Raw genomic sequence first — 19,682 nt, 5'->3', positions numbered from 1 at the left:
ATTCTGCGCTCCCCCACATGCAGCCAGCTGGGTGACCTTGGGCTCCCCAAGGCTCTGATAAAGCTGTTCTGACCGAGCAGGACTATCAGTGCTTTCTCAGCCTCACCCACCTCACAGGGTGTCTGTTATGGGGAGAGGAAAGGGAAGGCGATAGGAAGCCGCTTTGAGACTCCTTCGGGTAGAGAAAAGCGGCATATAAGAACCAACTCTTCTTCTCCTTCAGTAATATCGGGGCTCTCTCAGCCTCCCCTCCCTCACAGGGCGTCTGTTGTGGGGAGAGGAAAGGGAAGGCGATAGGAAGCCGCTTTGAGGCTCCTTCGGGTAGAGAAAAGCGGCATATAAGAACCAACTCTTCTCCTCCTTCAGTAATATCAGGGCTCTCTCAGCCTCCCCTCCCTCACAGGGCGTCTGTTGTGGGGAGAGGAAAGGGAAGGCGATAGGAAGCCGCTTTGAGACTCCTTCGGGTAGAGAAAAGCGGCATATAAGAACCAACTCTTCTTCTCCTTCAGTAATATCAGGGCTCTCTCAGCCTCCCCTCCCTCACAGGGCGTCTGTTGTGGGGAGAGGAAAGGGAAGGCGACTGTAAGCCGCTTTGAGACTCCTTCGGGTAGAGAAAAGCGGCATATAAGAACCAACTCTTCTTCTTCTTCTTCAGTAATATCAGGGCTTCAATAAAATTGCACAAGCAATGCACTACCCGGTAACACAAGAGCGCCCAAGGAATGAACCACAAACCGGCAAGTATATTATTACAGAGTAAAGGGTGGAGAGTTTTAATCCTGGGATGGCACCCGAACGTGGCGGCAACATCAGGTCGGATCGGTTTCTGGGGCAGGCATTACGGAGCTCCTTCCGGCCAAGGCTCGCGACAGCTTTCAACCCCAAAACAACAAAAAAGGAGGAAAGAAAACAATCACTGAACAGAGGCCATGATGCCCTAAGTTCAAATCCCAACTAGGCCATGCGAAGCTCCTTGAATGACCTTGGGCCAGTCAACTTTCTCACAGGCTGAATGAATCCTCTTTTGTTGTTATTCATAGGATCAAACGGAAGTAGGGAGAACCGGGAGGAAGCATGGGATAAAAATGAAGAAGAGTTGGTTCTTAGATGCCGCTTTTCTCTACCCGAAGGAGTCTCAAAGTGGCTTACAGATGCCTTCCCTTTCCTCTCCCCACAACAGACACCCTGTGAGGTGGGTGAGGCTGAGAGAGCCCTGAGATTAATGAAGAAGAAGAGTTAGCAAAATAAAACAGATTGGTCGTAATAGCAGGAGTTGAACAGTAGAAGAGAAGAAGAAGAAGAGTTGGTTCTTATATGCCTCTTTTCTCTACCCGAAGGAGTCTCAAAGTGGCTTACATTCACCTTCCCTTTCCTCTCCCCACAACAGACACCCTGTGAGGGAGGAGAGGCTGAGAGAGCCCTGAGGTTCCTGCCCAGTCAGAACAGCTTTATCAGTGCCGTGGAGAGCTCAAGGTCACCCAGCCGGCTTCATGTGCGGGAGGAGCGGGGAATCAAACCCGGTTTGCCAGGTTAGAATTCCACATTCCTAACCACTACACCAAAGTGGCTCCCATGGGAAAAATGGGATAAAAATGCAGTAAATAAAATTAACACAAATTTGGCACTTGTGAGCCAATCTCCCCGCCCAATGGAACAGATGAACCTGCTTGATACTGGATCAGACTACTGGTCCATCCAAGTCAGTGCTGTCTCTCCTCGGACCGGCAGTGACTCTCCAGGGTCCCGGTCTGAGGTCTTCCATATCCCGTATTACCTGGTCCTTTTAACCGAAGCTGGGACCTCTGAGGTGCTCAGTGGATTCTGTGCCAAGCGCTTTCCCCAGCTTCTTTTACAGAGCCTTGGTTTACAGCGTCACGAGTGTAAATCCGGAGTAACGGCTAGCTCTAGTGCTGCGTGTACAATAGCTGATGGCAATCGGAAACCTAGCTCCTCCAGCTTGCTGCGAAGGGGAGGAGAAACCTTCCCCATACCACACTTTAACCAGCTGCAATCGGGGGGGGGGGGGGGAGGACTTATGGCACCTCCGCAGCTAGCAACTGGGCAATCCTTCTTGGGCCTCCCTGCACCAGGCACATAAAGCGGCATCCCCAGATGGCAGAAATGTACGTATTACATAAATGAGCACCGGGAGGGGAGAAAGAGCGAGAAACTGCCCAGTGACCTCGAGCAAGAGTCCTTGGAATTATCAGTACATCTCTCTCCCCCACCACCCAAAAACGATAGCCACAAGCTTTAGCGCGCCAGCAGAGGCCGTGTTAAGTACACACAAGGCCTCAGGTTGGCCTGCCAGGTAAGGCAAGGTTTATTTTCCGGCCTTCCTCCCCCTGAGTCGGTCGGACACGACTTGTGAGCTCCCGGAAAAGGTCCTTTCTTGCAATTGCCGAACTAAAGGAGGGTGACTCTCGAACAGGCGAACAGCTAGCACCCCCCGGATGGCCTGCTCCAATCAGGATCACCGCAGGGAGATCAGAAGACGTTCGGGAAGAACTAACTGCCTTCCCCGCACCCCCAACCTAAGTAAATATGCTCCTTCCCTTCCGTCAAAACGCTCACAGGTGAATGGAGGAGGATTCTAAGCTCCCTGGCTGGAACCCTGAGGGGGGCGGTAATGACAGCGCTTGTGGAGCATCAAGAGCACATTCCAGGGAGCTTCGCGTCAGGAGGAAAGGGAACAACAACTAGGTCAGCTGTTACTGCTTCCGATGTTGCGCTCCATCCCGGAAGCTAAGTGGGGTCGGCACTGGGTAGGGCTTACTTGGCTGAGGATGTACCATGCAGAGAATCATAACAGCTGGAAAGGAGCACAGAGGTCGTTTTGTCCAGGGGTGGCCACACTGCGACTCTCCAGAGGTCCACGGGCTACAATTACCACGAGTCCCTGCCAGCATGCATGCCGGCAGGGGTTCATGGGAATTGTAGTCCGTGGACATCTGGAGAGCCATCCTTTGGGCACCCCCGACCCACAGGGTCTCCATCGACCAGCCGCTACTTGGTGGCCCTTTCCTCTCCATTGTGGAGACGAAGCCTGAAAGCGGATCACCAAGTTGGTGAGATTCTGAACCTGGACCCTCCTCCTGGCTCAGGACTCTGGCTGCACCGCCATGCCAGATCGCCACAGTTTCAAAAGAGCAATCGCACCCCGTTCCCCGTCTCCTGCAGCCCCACTGCGGTCCTGTGCCCACGAGGCATCTGGAGTAGGGGAAAAAAGAACCCTGGTCAGGCAGGATTGTCTCCAGCGCATCAAGTGGAGAAAGAGGAAGCGTTTCTTCCCCTCCGCCCTGTCATTAGCCGCTTCCTCCTGCTGCTCCCGCAGGCAGGCCTACCTGTCGCCCGATGTCCGGATCCCCAAAGCAGCAGACTGCAACAGGTGCCATCTCAAGAGGATGGCAACTGGCAGGAGGCCTTCCTGGCCAGGCGGGGTGCCGCAACACACTTCCCTGAACACCCACGCGCATGAGGGCAAGCATGTTCAGAAAAGTGCTGTGCTACAAGCTTGCGACGTTCGTTTTTGCCTAGCGGCCGCGACACAACATTTTTCAGGATGCGCTGGAAACAACCTGCTTGTGTTCAGAGGCAACCCGTGTGTTTTGCCCCATGCCCAGCTCCACCGATGCAGGTGTTGTTGGTGACTTGCCCACCCAGTAAAAATACAAAGATGTACCTGTCCAAAACGGCAGCCTGGGTATCCGCCATTTCCTACATCTGGGTGTTCTCGATAATGAAGCACACCTCGGGGGAAGATGGCCTAGATCAGTTGGATAGGACAGGTAAGCCTGACCCTGTCAGAACTTGGAAGCTAGAACCAAGAAGAAAAGACCTGTCCTTGTGGCATCATCATCAAGCAATAATAAAACAATAATAAAAAAATGTTTTCAAACCATGTCCTTTCTTGAGTATTTCTAAGAGTATTTCAAACAACGTCCTTGACTATTTCTAAGAAGTATTTCCTCCACCACCTCAATACAAGTATAATAATATAAAATTGGCCGATGGCTCAAAATGGTATGGAGATCCTGGTCTAAAGAGACAAAAGTTACTGCACTTAAAAGAAGAAAAAAGGACTTGCCACTGAGGAAAAGATAATAGAAAACCTGGCTGACGTCCTTGGGATGAAATAAACAAAGTAAATTCAGGAAAGGACATTGTTACTGCTCGTACCCAGCCCCAGGGAAGTGCGCCTAGCCTCAACAAGGGCCAGGGCCTTTTCGGTCCTGGCCCCTACCTGGTGGAAGGAGCTCTCAGGTGAGCTGCGGGCTCTGCGAGAGCTTTCAGTCTTTCGCAGGGCTTGTAAAATGGAGTTCTTCCGCCAGGTCTACGGTTGAGGCTGGGGTCAGAAGGTGGATCAATGCCCCCCCCCCAGGGTTTGAGTTGTACATCACTAAACCTCCTTCTCCGCCCAGGCATTTGCTGGCAGGGGCTCATGGGAATTGTAGTCCATGAACATCTGGAGGACCACAGGTTGACTACCCCTGCTCTAAGGGGGGGTGGGAGTGGATTTTCTGCCATGTTGGGTTTTGATGTTTTTTTAATTGGGAGTTTTAATGGGGATTTTATAAGATGTTGTAACCCGCCACGAGCCAGTTAGGGAGTGGCGGGGAATAAATCGAATTATTATTATTGTTATTGTTCTTGTTTAAAAACATTTTTATTATTGTTTAATGCCATAAGGATAGTTTTTTTCTTCTTGGTTTGAGTTATCTGAGACCGGCCTGTGTTTATCCTATTGTCAGAACTTGGAAGCTAAGGAGGGCCAGCCCTGACTAGCATTTGGATGGGAGACCTCTGAAGCAGTTCCTCCAAGGAACACGGACGGGAGTCATGATGCAGGGGGCAGGCAATGGCCAACCGCCTCCCTGCATCCCTTGCTGGTTGCCACTCAATTCTCAAGTCTGCTGGCTAAAGCAGTAGTCAACCTGTGGTCCTCCAGATGTGACATTCGCTGGCAGGGGCTCATGGGAATTGTAGTCCATGGACATCTGGAAGACCACAGGTTGACTACCCCTGGGCTAAAGGACACATCACATATGTTAAACCAAACTTTCTCAACCGGGTTTCTTGAAGTCCCGGGAAGGGACTCCCAAATGGGTAGGAGTTAATTAATTTTTAATCTATTTCTTAAATTTGTCAAACGTTTATCAGGTGATCTGATCATATATGGTCATGTTGACTCCCCCCACCCCTCAGAGTAGCCAATGGTGGGCCTGGAAGGCACCCAGGTGGGCATGTACACAATTGTACTTCTTAACCATATGCTACATGCTTGACCCAGTTCTGGGGTTTCTTGAAGCCTAAAGAATGTTTCAGGGGGTTCTCAATGGCCAAAAAGTTATACAAGTTGTGTTAAACCAAGACATATGTGCGATTGGAAAAGATACACTTAGATTTTAGAAGACCTGATCCCAGTTGTGCTAGAGAAAGAGTACATACCAGTAAAACCTTGCATTTGTGTTGAATTTGGAGCCCGATTCAAATCCTCACTCTGCCACGAAGCTGGGCCAGTCGCAATCTCTGCCTAACCTACCTCGCAAGGTTGTTGTGAGGACAAAACTGAGAACAATGTTCCCTGCCCCGGGAGAAGAGCAAGACAAAAATGCTCAATGAAGGTAGTTATGGTTCAAAACGTTCCATATAACACCGTCATGAACCTCTACAGCAGCTGTGTCACTTTTGTGCAGTCTCGGTCCCCTATTTCAGATGAGGAGTGAAGGTTAACAGCGGCTTGCTGAAGAACCTCCCGATTATAACTAGGGGGTTCCCAGCTCCTTTGTAAAGGGAAAAACTATCAGGAGAGGCCCTTGGCCACAGGATTTTGCTGTGAAAACACAAAGGCTGCAAATTACAAAGGCCAGTTGAAGCCCGACACAACCACGATGGTCCAAGAAGGAAGTCCTTGACAAGGTGCAGGCTTGGGGAACCACCTCAACAGCCTAACCGACACATCACACTGGCCTTACTCTCTGAAGTTAATAAAGCAGAAAGAAAGAGAGACAGAGACCCTTCGAAGGATTCTAGAGACGGGCAGAAATGCAAAATGCCTGTGGTAAGGCCGACAGCACTGCAGGCTTTCTGTCATCGGGCAAGGCAGGCTCTTGAGCTTGCTGAAGCCCCCAAATCAGGCTTTATCCTGACAAAGCGGTTTCCTAAAAGTTAGAGAGGTTCCTCAGTGGAACAGGCTTCCTCGGGAGGTGGCGGGTTCTCCATCTTTGGAGGTTTTTAAGCAGAGGTTGGAGAGCCATCTGACGGAGAGGCTGATTCTGTGAAGGTTCCAGGGGGTGGCAGGTGGATGAGTGATGGGTTGTGAGTGTCCCGCATAGTGCAGGGGGTTGGATTAGATGACCCGGGAGGACCCTTCCCACTCTAGGATTCTATTCTATGAACTCCCAGCCCCTCCTTCTGAGAAACACGATAAGGAAGTCTTTCTGCCCTCCCTCCCCTCTTGCCATTGCCCAATCCTTCCAAGGAAGAGTAGCAAGACTGTGGAGGCGTGGGGCCGTCCTGCCTCCTCCCTTTCCTCCGTACTAGCTCTTCATGGGCAAAAGGGCAAGAAAACAGGCCTCGATCCAGCCAGACCCACGGCTCTCAGCAAAACCCTGAGGCAGGCTGTCCCCCACCCACCCACCCACCGCCAACCTTGCAAAGGGATTGCACCTGGCCCAGGATCACCCAGAGTGGGGTCTTGAACCCAGGGCTCGGGACTCCCAATTCAACCCGATGCACAAGATTGTCCTCTTTTCCTGGCACAGCTGGGATCAGGTACTCCAAAATGAGCTGGGTGCTCTTCACCCTCCCCCCACCCCCAATACAACCCCCTCCCTTGCAACCCACCTGGGCACACAAGGGGACGCCTACAAAACAGGGCGCAGCCAGAAAGGGGGCAAACTAAAGTGGAGCCGGGGAGAAAGCAACCTCGGGCGGGCAGAGCACCCAACCCGGGGAAGGGGAAATGGGCTTAAGCGTTTCAAGGAAAAGCAGGAGGAGGAAGTTGGGCAATTCACTGGGCACCGTCCTTTTCAAAAAAAAACCAAGCCCACCCCGACCCCCGCCCTCCTCCTCCTCCCGCCGGGGGTCCGGCAACCACCCAGGGGGAAAGCCGGCGAGCAAAGAGCCCGCGGCGGGCCGGAGGGCGGCCGAGCGCGCCAGGAATGCGAGGCGGGGACAGTGGGAAGCCAACCCTCCCGGCCGACCCTCGCCCCCTCCCCACGCACCCCGCTCCTACCTCCGAGGGCCGCGCCGAAGGGGCCTCCGCAGCCTCCCGGCCTGGGGAACCAGCAGTCGGGGCAGCCAGGCCTGGGCCCGCCGCTCCAAGGACACGTGGCCCCGCCGGGCGGCCCACGGGAGGGAGGGAAGGAGGGAAGGAGGCAGGGCTGGCCCGGCCGCAGGCGCTCCGAGGCGCTCCGCCATGCGCACGTGGGGCGCGGCCAGCAGCAGCAGCAGCAGCAGGCCCTCCCTCCTCCTCCGAGCCCGGGCGGAGGAGGAGCCGCGCCGGCGGAAGGCCGAGCCGGACACGTGGGGCACTGCGGAGGAGCCGGCGCGCTCCGGGCCTACAGGCCGGGCCGGCCCCAGATCGCCGCGCTGCCCTCCGGGATCGCAGGGAGGAAGGCCGCCCCCCGGCGAGAAGGGGCCAAGACCCCCGGCGGGGGCGCAAAACGGGGCTCCGGGGGCTCCGATGCCCATGCACGCGAGCCAGAGAGCCGTTCCCCGGGAGGAAATGGCACCCCCAGGAGGAGGAATGGAGGCAGGGGTGGCCCAAGGGCGCTCTCAGAGGACCGTGGTGGCGGGGGTCGTGGGGATTGCGGCCCAGGGACGCCTGGCCAGCCCCCGTTTGGTCTATCAGGGAGTCTAGGGAAAGTGAAGCCCACTACCCATAAACGGGCTCGCCCTACACTCTTCCCAGGGACCTCTACTGGGGGCTGCAACAGGGGACGCGCACACACACACACACACCCTAGGAGAACTGCCAGGCAACCCAAAACATATTAAATCCAAGTGGGTCTGAAGCAGCAGAACCAAACTCCAGCCAGGGGGCACCTTGAAGACCGGCTATGTCTTTCAGGGACACGCAAAAGATCAGACCCCGAAGCAAAGGTGCCATCAGGGTCAAATTTTGCTTTTGTCCAAGTAAGACTGAGTTCCCCGGGACGGGAGCCCACCAAATTCCTGCCCGTATAGATTATTCCGCTTTTAGCATACCTGAGATCCGGTGTTACGTGAAAAGATCCAGCTTGAGACCACCCAATTCTATGGGACACCAGGGTGAGGGGTCGTCAGCCACCAGGTGGTGGTTGCAGATCTCTTGGGATCCCAACTGATTGATTCGATCCCCCTGAGGCCCCTCCCCTCTCCAGACCCAGCCTTTCTCAGGCTCCACCCCCAAGCCCCCAGGAAATTCCCATTCCAAAGTTGGCAACCCCAAACCCGTTTTAGCCTGCCGGCTTGGGATCAGGAAATGTAGCCCTGTTACCCTATGTGTGCATTTAACCACTCATTCATTAATATGTGCAGCCTAGGCCTAACTTACTTTAAGCCACTGGTTATTCTGGTTTTAAACAGCTAAAATGTGGGTTTAAGTGCCCCATTTACAGCCATTGTGGGGATTAACATTTGCGGAAAAGAAGACAACATTAAATATCTGGGTAGCCAATAAAGGGACACTCATGCAGACTCCTTAGATGTGAGGGGGGTCTGGCCCAGCATGAAGAGAAGGGGGTCTAGGTTAGGTCCTAGCCGTCACTGATAATACCAGAGCAGAACCTGGGATCAAACTACCAGGTCCGAAAGACTCAACTGTAAAGGAATACAGAGCTGGCCTTGTATTTCATGGAGATGTAGCAAGTAATATGCGATCAACTGTAATCAACTGATTAGATAAGGGTGTGCATACCTTCAATATTGTTTGGGTATAGGGATTCTGAGCCCCAAGCACTTCGGCTGATTAATTTACCTGAAAACAGGGCTGCAGGGCCTTTCATGTTTCCTTACATAGGATATAAGGCCTGAGTCAAACACCCAAACGTTACCAATTAACAGACTTTATGCATTTCACACTAGAATGGGCTCCAGCCTCCAACCAGGGCAGCTTCTGAACTTGAGAGATAACAAGGGAGGAGACACCAGTCACCAAAATAATGCACCAAAGGAGGCTGAAGTCAGGAGCGTAGAAATAGGACTGAGTTGTCACTGCACACAGGCTGAATTGGGAATAAGATTATCTCCCGAACCTTAAGCCCTCTGGATACTTGCCTGATCTCCCCAATGCTATTCAGAGGCACAAGACTGCAAGTAATAAGCACACAGGATAGGAAATGGAGACCCAGGAAAGGAATTACGCATCCACATTACGCTGCTTTCTGTTTTTTAAGTCTATCAAGGTCAATGCGGACTACTTCAGCTGCCAGCAGTTGCCAGCTTCTTAGTTTCATCTATAAACTGTTGCCAACTTCCAGGCGGGTCCCAGAGCTCTCCCAAGATCACACCTCATCTTGATTTCAAAGATCAGGTCTCCCTGGAGAAAATGGCTGCTTTAGAGGTCCCTCCCCAAACTATATTTTTTACAGGCCCCACCTCCCAAAGCTCCAGAACCCTCTTAACCCAGAGATGGCAACCCAACCTCACACTCATATTTTTAACAGGAGATGCTGGGGGTTGAACTTCAGCACTGTTGCAACTGCCCTAACAAAATGGTAGTCCACTGATTCCTTAAGGGCTTAATAAAATTCCTTCCTACATAAACATGCATTTGATGTATAATTATTTGAGCTCCACAAGACAAGCCTTATTTCCAGAGAGCTGGACCACCTGCTTTGGAAATGCCAGAATGCAGAAATAAAGGTTTCCGACCCAAGGACTACAGGAGGGCATAACTGCAGTGTAATGTGTAGATTCATTAAGAAGTAAATGCCATATGTTGGTTTCAGGTGCTTTTAAGGCAAGCCTGATTTTCAATTTTTGAGTCTTTCGGTAAACCCTTTGCACTCATAAGCACGCTGTACAAGAAACCTGTACGGAAAAAAGTTTTGAGTCCAGTAGCACCTTTAGGACCTACGAAGTTCAGTGCTGGAGGCATGCATTTGCGTGCATGCCCACGAAAGCTTAGACGTACAATTACCCATTGTTGATCTGAAAAGTGCCACTGGACTCAATTGTTTATTTGCTTCAGACCTCCACAGCCCCCCACCTGGATCTATCTTGCACAGCAAAAGACCTTGACCCCAAACGGCATCCTTGCGATTCTAGCTCCCAAGACTGTTGCAGGGGTAGTCAAACTGCGGCCCTCCAGATGTCCATGGACTACAATTCCCAGGAGCCCCTGCGAATGCTGGCAGGGGCTCCTGGGAATTGTAGTCCATGGACATCTGGAGGGCCGCAGTTTGACTACCCCTGAAGCATTTGCCCTCAGAAAGCAACGCTTGGCTGTTTGAAGCCACCAAGGTATTTCTTTCAAAAAGGAACCTGCTTGAAAGGCCCAACAAGAGCTCCCCCAGACCCTCAGAAACGGAGCAGGGGGGTGGGCCGGAGAGCCCTCCCCACTCCATGATTCTACGGGGGGAATCCTGATTTGGGGGGTCCAGGGCTGGGGGGCTCCCTGCCTGCCCTTCATGCAAGGCGCCCAACGCCAGGGGCCTCGACGGAGCTTCCATTATAAAAATTTTTTTCGGGGGGGGAGCGAAGGCGCAGGCCGCGCGGCCTACCCGGCCACAAAGGGCCCCCGCCGAGGCCTAGCGGGGAGGAAGGTCGGGGGCGCCCGCTCAGGGGCGCGGCCAGGCCCGGGGCGCACGTGCTCGGAAGGGCAGGCGAGGACAGGGACGGGGGGCGGGGTGGAGGAGAAGGGGGGGAGGCCCGGGCCTGCTCCGCTCGCTGCCTCCACGAGGCCTTCCCTCCCGGCCGGCCCCACGTGGTGCCCCGCCCGGCCCGGCCGGCGAGAAAGGAAGGAGGGGCGCCAGGCAATGGCGGCGGGCAAGCAGGGCAGGGCGCCGGAGGGAGGGAGGGGGCGGTGGGGGGAGGGGCGCCCGGGGTTCGCTCTTCGCCGCCCCCCCCGCGGGCCTCGCGCTCCTTCCCTCTTACCCCTCCTCTCCCCCCCCCCCCCCGCGGCGCGGTTACCTTCAGTCTCCTTCCGTGCGGGGAGCGGGGCCCGACGCAGCCGCAGCGCAGCCGAGCTCGACCATTTCCGGAGCCGCTCCGAGGGGAGGGGGGCAGGGCGAGGGAGGCGGCGGCGGCGGTCACGGGGAGAGGGAGGGGGGCGGGGCCTGCCTGAGGGCGCGCCCCGTCTCACGTGGTCTCGCCGGCCTTGGGCTGCTGGGGGCGTTTGGGGAAAGGGGCGAGAGAGGGGCGAATCACGTGACCGACGATCCCCTGGTTTTTTTTTTTTTTCCTTTCCCTTCTATGCGCGCGCGCGCTCGTTCGCTCGCTCGGGGCCGGGCCGCCCTCTGCGCCCACGTGATCGGCCACGAGGCGGGCGGTCACGTGGTTCGCCGGCCGCTTCCGCTTCCGCTCCTCTGCCGGCGGAAGTCTGGGGCCGGCACGTGGTGGGAAGGCGTCCGCCGCCGGGCTGTGGTCGGTCATTTTAGCCCCGTGCTGGGGTTGCCAACCTCCCGGGGGGAGACACAATATGAATGAGCCACGTGGCGTGGTTGAATAAAACATGGAGCGCCGCGATATACTTAATGTTCGACTCGCCCGGGAAAATATTGATCGGGGATCGAACTGGCCCCCGCCCAGAGTATCGTTCCGTGTGCAGAATGTTCATTCGAGAACTGAAATATTCGTTCTCAGCAATCTGGAGGGAGGGTCTTTCTCAATACGCTCTAGGGTGGTGCTATTGTTTATTTTACTTATTTATTTTATATGGAAACCGCTCAGGGTTTCTCCATGAAACAGAAACGATACAGGTGACCCAGTTTGTAATAAAGTGGTAATAACAATAACAGCCATGTAGTGATAACAATAAACCGCATTGTGGAATGGTGGAATACTAGAGAGCCTTAATCAACTCATAGGGAGGCCCAGGGGGTTGGGTGGATCTGTGTCATTGGAGGGAGGCTTAGGGAGATCTGGCTGGGAGTAGTAAACCGTGTCCTGCCTAAAGCCCCTGACAATACATATTGCTAATTGATAAAGGATCATAGATTTAAGCCGTTCTGAAGTAGGAGAACAAGGTTAGAGTCCACCTTGAAGGCCAAGAAAGTTTTATTCCAGGGATGAGTTTTCGTGTGCACACAGACTTCCTCCGAGACAATGTCATGGAGTGGAAATTATCAGTTCAAACTTCCAAGTAGTGTGGGAGGACAAATTAATATACAGCTTAAGGAAAATGGTTAGCAGGCTTCAGAGATAAATAGGGAGAAACCAGCAATTTGGATTTGATTACAACTGAATGCAAAACAGGGAATCAGTTTGAACTCCATGAGGAATCTAAGCATGCACCTAAGAGTTCACCCCTTGCATAAATCTTTGTTGGTCTTAATGGTGTCATTGGACTCAAATTTTGTTGTGAAACCAATCCAGTAGCTTGTTAAAATATTTTTAGATGACTGAGCCATCTCAGATGGCTGAGTGTTTAAGAGAAATATGTGAACTCATCGTCCCTTACCTGGGCTTTTGTGCACTTTTCCAGCCCTGGCCTTGATCTTCTCAAAAGCCTTAAGGTCCAGTAATAAGCTTTTCAGTTCAGCAGCAGTCAGAGTTGGAAGGGACCTGCAGGGTTATCTAGACCAGCGATCCCCAACCTTTTTATCACCGGGGACCGGTCAATGCTTGACAATTTTACTGAGGGGTAGTCTTTTGCCAAGGGAAGTTGCCGCTGCTGCCTGAGCCCCTACTCCACTTGCTTTCCCACCGGTGCCCCTGACTTTCCGCCGCCCGCTGGGGGGCACTGCCAGCAGCAGCTGCACAGTGCCATGCTGAGGGGGTGCCCCAGCCATGGCAACCGCCGGAGATCACCAAAGGTGAGCCCCCGAGGCAGCAGCCAGGGAGAAGGACGAGGAGGAGCCGCGGCCCGGTACCAACTGATCCACGGATCGGGGGTTGGAGACCACTTATCTAGACCAACCCCCTGCAGAATTGAGAAATCAATTAAATGAACCTCCAGGTTCAGGAAGATTGAGTATGATTGGAAAAGCCAACCCCTGATTAGTAAATAAAACCAAAGGGTCCATTCTCTTTTAGGCACATCTTTCAAAATGAATGAAAAGTAGGGGCTAGTTAGGATATCCATAGTTAGTAGTGATAATCATAGTTTTAACTGGGGTATCTAAAATGAGATTCATCATAGCGATCACTTGTTTGAGTTAGCAGTTGGGAAATATGGTTAACCATAACAGCTCTCTCATACTAATACTGAACATAATCTAATATTGAACATAATCTTTCTCAAATCCTAGGCCCAGGGGGTAAAAAAGCCAAGCCCTTTCCTCTTTCACCTCCTCTACAGGGTTTTGTAGCTGATCCCAGACCCAGTCACTAAGCCCTTCTGCCCTTTCCTCCATACAAGATTCAGACCAACTGCAGGCCTGTTGCGGTTCTGGGTATTTCCTATTTTTCCCAATGGAGCTCCAGCTCCTAAAACTTAATTTGCACATTCTTCATGCTTGACCCTCTCTCTGGTCCTGCAAAACTGCCCTGAGGTAGACATAGGGTAGTTTATTGCATGTTGTACATCTGTACACCAAACCAAATATTAGGCCAGTCCTGAAGTTCCAGTTTAGGATGTAATCTAGTGACCGTGAAGGCACATGTTTTTGAGAGGCCAACTAGGCTCAGCCCACAGGAAGTAAATGTTAGAAATGACATATGGGTCAGTGAGAGAATTTCCTATGGGGAAATGCAAATGATGCTCCACACCTGTATGTTCATAGAAGTCAGATATGGATCTTGTATAGATTTCAGGTGTGTTAGCTGCACAAGTCTGAAGCAACGGAACACAGTTTGAGTCCAGTGGCACCTTTAAGACCAACAAAGTTTAATTCTGCGTAGAAGTTTTCATGTGCATGTGCAGTTCTTCAGATACATTGAAACAACGTATCATGCACATGAAGAATTGAACTTTATTGGTCTATAAGGTGCCCCCGACTCAAACATGGATCCTATTCTGAAAACATCTCAATTGCTTTCCTTGCAGTTGCCAAAAATGTAAAGTACTTGCAGAAAAGTCAAGTCTAGCAAAAATGAGGGCTTAGCTCACTAAGCTCATTTTGGGGAAGGAAGTTCAGATACCAGCAAGTTATTCCAAGCAAATAGTCATACATCACCACTCCTTTCAAGGCTTTACTGAACGGAAGTAGAGAAATCACTCTTGGGCTGCCTGGTTAACTTTGGCTAATTGTCTTATGACCCCACCCCACCCACGAGGCTGGGGGTAATGCAAGATCGTTCCACCCATTTTTACAGGGGCCTTTCCCTGCGAGAAGCCCTTCTTAGATGATGACAATTGAGTTTACACTCAAGGAGATTTGGGGAAAATACTGGAATAAATTCAAAACTCACAGGTTCCTAGGAAAGGCAAGATGGAGGAATATTGTGCAATATTCATGTTTCCTTCATCCAGAAGAGCGGGCGGGGGCGGGGGCGGGGTGGCCAGGAGCAGCAGAATAGCAACCTATATTTGCAAGCTATGAAAACAAAGATGGTGGATTCCTGTCCTATTTTCATAGTAAATTTGTACCTTGGGATTAGGGCAGGCTTCCTCAAAAAAGGTTTCATGAAATGCTGGGGTTTCTTGAAGTTCCTGGATTTCCCAGTTGGTGATATGACCATATATTGGTGATATGACCATATATATATTTCTTCAAAATGGCCAATGATGGGTGTGGAAGGAATGAGGAGGACCCAGGTGAGCATGTAGAATTATGTTCTTAACCATATTCTGCAGGATCGCACCACTTCTGAGGTTTCCTGAAGTCCAGTTTCTCAACAGTAAAAAAGTTGAGGATGGCTGGGCTAGGGTCAGGAAGCCCTGAATAAAGCTTTAACATCATCACAAAGGTCAAACAAGCAGAGGTTCATTAGGCAAATCAGATGTGGATAATGAAACTCTTAATGGGCCATTTAGGGGTATCTGTGAAAGACTTTGGGCGAGGTCCCTAGGAATGACCTCATTTGCATTCTGCTTGGGAGTGGGGAGGCCAGGTGTGAGGATTCAGTTAATGGGATCTTGGTTTGCCAGTTATTGAAGATTAGATATTGACCAAGAAGAAACAATACAGGATGGCTAACTGGATCTGCCACAGGGCAGGCGTGGTCTCCTCCTTTGTATTGGTGATGCTTGGGCGGGGTAGCGCATCCTGGCCCACCCTTCTGTGCAAAGGGTTCTATTACTCCTATGTCTGCTTAGGAGACCGCTTGCTGATTTCACATGAGTCTGCCAGTTGTCGTGTTTCTGACGCATATAAGGCCTTGCGAACACCCATGCCAGGCTTGGCCGCTGAACAAAGATGGAAGGCAAAGAGCTGCTTTTCCCTCCTTGCCAATCAAAAGGCCTTCCTGGGGCTTAGAATCATAGAATCAGAGTTAGAAGGGCCCTCCTGGGTCATCTAGTCCAACCCCCTGTACTATGCAGGACACTCACAACCCTATCGCTCATCCACTGTAACCTGTCACCCTCTGAACCTTAACAGAATCAGCCTCTCCGTCTGGCCTCTGTTCCGCAGAGAAACCGTTTATACACAAAACTGCTTTGTTCTTGGCAGGGCTGCCTGCCTAAGGTGAGCACATCAGAGTCAGAGTGAGGCAGGCTGAATACCTCTCACAAGCTACGCCGGGCAGCAACATTCTCTCTTTAACTCATGGAGCCCAAAATGGCTATTCCCTTTGTGTACTTTATTCATACACCTTTCACCTGCATCCTAATTAGCACTGCTGTATCGATCTCTCTGACAATGTAACAAGAAAAGATTTTTCAGTTATGTGAGGAGCAAACGTAAAGTAAAGGAGGCAATAGGCCCACTGTTGGGTGCGGATGGACAAACTCTAACGAAAGATGCAGAGAAAGCAGAAAGGCTTAGTGCCTATTTTACATCTGTTTTTTCCCACAGGTCAAAGTGTTTAGGCACATCTAGAGATGGCTGTAGCCAAAGGATAGTGTCTGGGTGGCAGGTTAACATGGATAGAGAGGTTTTCGAGAGGCATTTAGCTGCACTGGATGAGTTCAAATCCCCTGGTCCAGATGAAATGCACCCAAGAGTACTCAAAGAACTTTCCAGGGAACTTGCACAGCCCTTGTCCATCATCTTCGGAACCTCTTTAAGGACTGGAGATGTCCCGGAGGACTGGAAAAGAGCAAACGTTGTTCCGATCTTCAAAAAAGGGAGGAAGGATGACCCGGGAAACTACAGACCAGTGAGTCTGACCTCTGTTGTGGGGAAGATAATGGAGCAGATATTAAAGGGAGCGATCTGCAAACATCTGGAGGACAATTTGGTGATCCAAGGAAGTCAGCATGGATTTGTCTCCAACAGGTCCTGCCAGACCAACCTAGTTTCCTTTTTTGACCAAGTAACAGGTTTGCTGGATCGGGGAAATTCGGTTGATGTCATTTACTTGGATTTTAGTAAAGCTTTTGACAAGGTTCCCCATGATGTTCTGATGGATAAGTTGAAGGACTGCAATCTGGATTTTCAGATCGTTAGGTGGATAGGGAATTGGTTAGAGAACCGCACTCAAAGAGTTGTTGTCAATGGTGTTTCATCAGACTGGAGAGAGGTGAGTAGCGGGGTACCTCAGGGTTCGGTGCTCGGGCCGGTAGTTTTTAACATATTTATTAATGATCTAGATGAGGGGGTGGAGGGACTACTCATCAAGTTTGCAGATGACACCAAATTGGGAGGACTGGCAAATACTCCGGAAGATAGAGACAGAGTTCAACGAGATCTGAACACAATGGAAAAATGGGCAAATGAGAACAAGATGCAATTTAATAAAGATAAGTGTAAAGTTATGCATCTGGGTCAGAAAAATGAAAAGCATGCCTACTGGATGGGGGATACGCTTCTAGGTAGCACTGTGTGTGAACGAGACCTTGGGGTACTTCTGGATTGTAAACTAAACATGAGCAGGCAGTGTGATGCAGCGGTAAAAAAGGCAAATGCCATTTTGGGCTGTATCAACAGAGGCATCACATCAAAATCACAAGATGTCATAGTCCCATTGTATACGGCACTGGTCAGACCACACCTGGAGTACTGTGTGCAGTTCTGGAGGCCTCACTTCAAGAAGGACGTCGATAAAATTGAAAGGGTACAGAGAGCGACGAAGATGATCTGGGGCCAAGGGACCAAGCCCTATGAAGATAGGTTGAGGGACTTGGGAATGTTCAGCCTGGAGAAAAGGAGGTTGAGAGGGGACATGATAGCCCTCTTTAAGTATTTGAAAGGTTGTCACTTGGAGGAGGGCAGGATGCTGTTTCAGCTGGCTGCAGAGGAGAGGACACGCAGTAATGGGTTTAAACTTCAAGTACAACGATATAGGCTAGATATCAGGAAAAAGTTTTTCACAGTCAGAGTAGTTCAGCAGTGGAATAGGCTGCCTAAGGAGGTGGTGAGCGCCTCTTCACTGGCAGTCTTCAAGCAAAGGTTGGATACACACTTTTCTTGGATGCTTTAGGATGCTTAGGGCTAATCCTGCGTTGAGCAGGGGGTTGGACTAGATGGCCTGTATGGCCCCTTCCAACTCTATGATTCTATGATTCTATGACTCCATCAAGAGAGAAGATAAAAATCACTGGGAAAGACAAGAATGCTAAGAAAAGTCAGAGGACAACAGAGATGGTTTTTATTCCCTGCTTTTCACTGCCCAGAGGAGTCTCGAAGCAGCTTACAATCGCCTTCCCTTCCTCTCCTCAAAAGAGACACCCTGTGAGGGAGGTGGGGCTGAGAGAGCCCTGAAATTACTGAAATAGAAGAGTTGGTTCTTATATGCCGCTTTTCTCTACCCGAAGCAGCTTACATTCGCCTTCCTCTCCTCACAAGGGACACCCTGTGAGGGAGGTGGGGCTGAGAGAGTGCTGACAGGACTGCTCGGTCAGAACAGCACTATCAAGACTGTGACTAGCCCAAGGTCACCCAGGCGGCTGCCCATGGTGGAAGAGGTTAGGAAATCCGTCTAGCCACCGTTGTTAGTCTCCTGGAAGACCACATGAGCTGGATTGACTCTGTCAAGGGCCTTCTTTGCACTGGGGTAGTTTTCCTTCTTTTTCCCTGCATTCCTGTTGGGTGTGTTACTCCTTTCTGCATGCCAGCTCTCTGGCACTCACTGGTCTTTGGGATCTCATTTTCTTTCTGCCGGGGTTTTCTTCTTCCCTTTCGCACTCACTTCCTTTTCCCTTCACTGGATGTCAGGGTTTTTGAAAAGTGCGATTTCTCCAATTCCTCCCCTCACCTTTGCCTCGGGAGCGAAGAAACAAAAGCAGAATGTTTGGGCTAGAGTTCTCTGCACCCGCCCTTTTTCCTGCCCCTGGGAGACCAGGCGAGAGCAGCAAGTCTAAACAGAGTCCCCCTCGCTCTGACTCTTTAGAGACAGCTGTTTTTCTTTTATTGGGACTCTGCTGCTTGCAGATGGTGAAAACAATCTGTTAAAGGCTTGCTTTTTTGGCAGGAGCTGTGATCATTTGCAGCCAATTTAAAGGGGAAACGCCAGGTAGTCAAAGGGGGTGGGGGGGGGAGAATGCAAGAGCTGTGATCATGATTGCTGGAGACTGTTAAACTATCATGCGGGTAGTCAAACTGCGGCCCTCCAGATGTCCATGGACTACAATTCCCATGAGCCCCTGCCTTGACCACCCCTGCGCTATACGGCCTAAAACCTCTAGCTGTAAATGAGCTATGATTACCTGCAGGCACAGGCATGGTAAGCCGTCTTGCTTTGCTCATCTTTTGCAATTGGTTTGAAGAGATAATGCCAGGTAGCTGGCAGACTGCAAACACATGATCTGAATTCAAGATATATCAACTTCCAGTCAATGATAATCTGGAATAAGCTATGCATGCAGAAAGGGCCATGGAAGCTGCAGCCCTCGGGTAGGGTGAACTGAGCACAGCTGATAACAACAGTTCATTTTGGAGGGCAAGGGTCACCATGAGTCATCAGTGGTGTGGAATCCCTTGCGATCGAATTTCTCCTGCGCATCTGCCCTTGTCACGAAGTTAAAACAGAGCAGTGACTGCAAGCAGAACAAAGGCAGAGTTGTTCGGCCACGTCAAGCTGAGCTGGCATCATTTTAAGAAACAATACAGATTTTAAGAAACAATACAGAATGCAACTTTTTTGATCACCTCTCCGAACTCTGCCGTATTCTACAGCCTTGTAGTCTGTGACCTTGAAGAAGGCCCCTCCCAACCGTTCCCCAAAATATTCTTGAACTGTAAAGATACCCCAATATTGGAATGAGAAAAGAGGCCCTGGCACTCCATCGTCAACGTCAGCAGCGGCACAATCCCCTGAACTGCTTTGCCCAGATTTCACTTCCATGGAGATATTGCCAACACCGACCCAACACCGACCCAGCAAGGCTCAGGAGGCACAATTGATCTGCATCCGGCCCACTTGTTGGCCAAGAAAGAAATTTCCAAGATGGCGATGACAAAAATTTTATTCAAACAATAGAACGAATTCCTATAAAACCTCATTTTCGTAATTTACTTCATCAGTAAACTTATTTCTTAATTAGTTTTTTT

At 51.1% G+C, this 19,682-nt stretch overlaps 1 protein-coding gene across 10 annotated transcripts in view; it reads right to left on the bottom strand.

The window, feature by feature from the left end:
- The window catches only part of EIF4G1 (eukaryotic translation initiation factor 4 gamma 1), an 83,666-nt gene extending 72,407 nt beyond the window's left edge, over positions 1–11,259 (bottom strand). For 7 of the 10 annotated variants that reach the window (XM_077348223.1, XM_077348233.1, XM_077348228.1 and 4 more), the window contains exon 1: positions 11,119–11,259. The gene's annotated coding sequence lies outside the window, so the exon portion shown is untranslated. Of the gene's footprint in view, positions 1–3,682; positions 3,818–7,237; positions 7,365–11,118 lie in introns of those variants that run through there. The other 3 variants (XM_077348224.1, XM_077348231.1, XM_077348225.1) reach the window with 2 other exon arrangements.
- Positions 11,260–19,682: the final 8,423 nt, after the last annotated feature.

This window comes from Paroedura picta, chromosome 8 (genome assembly GCF_049243985.1).
Source record: "Paroedura picta isolate Pp20150507F chromosome 8, Ppicta_v3.0, whole genome shotgun sequence".
NCBI classification, from domain to species: domain Eukaryota; kingdom Metazoa; phylum Chordata; class Lepidosauria; order Squamata; family Gekkonidae; genus Paroedura; species Paroedura picta.
Note: the sequence above shows the minus strand (reverse complement) of the source record. Positions and strands in the feature narration are given on the sequence as shown.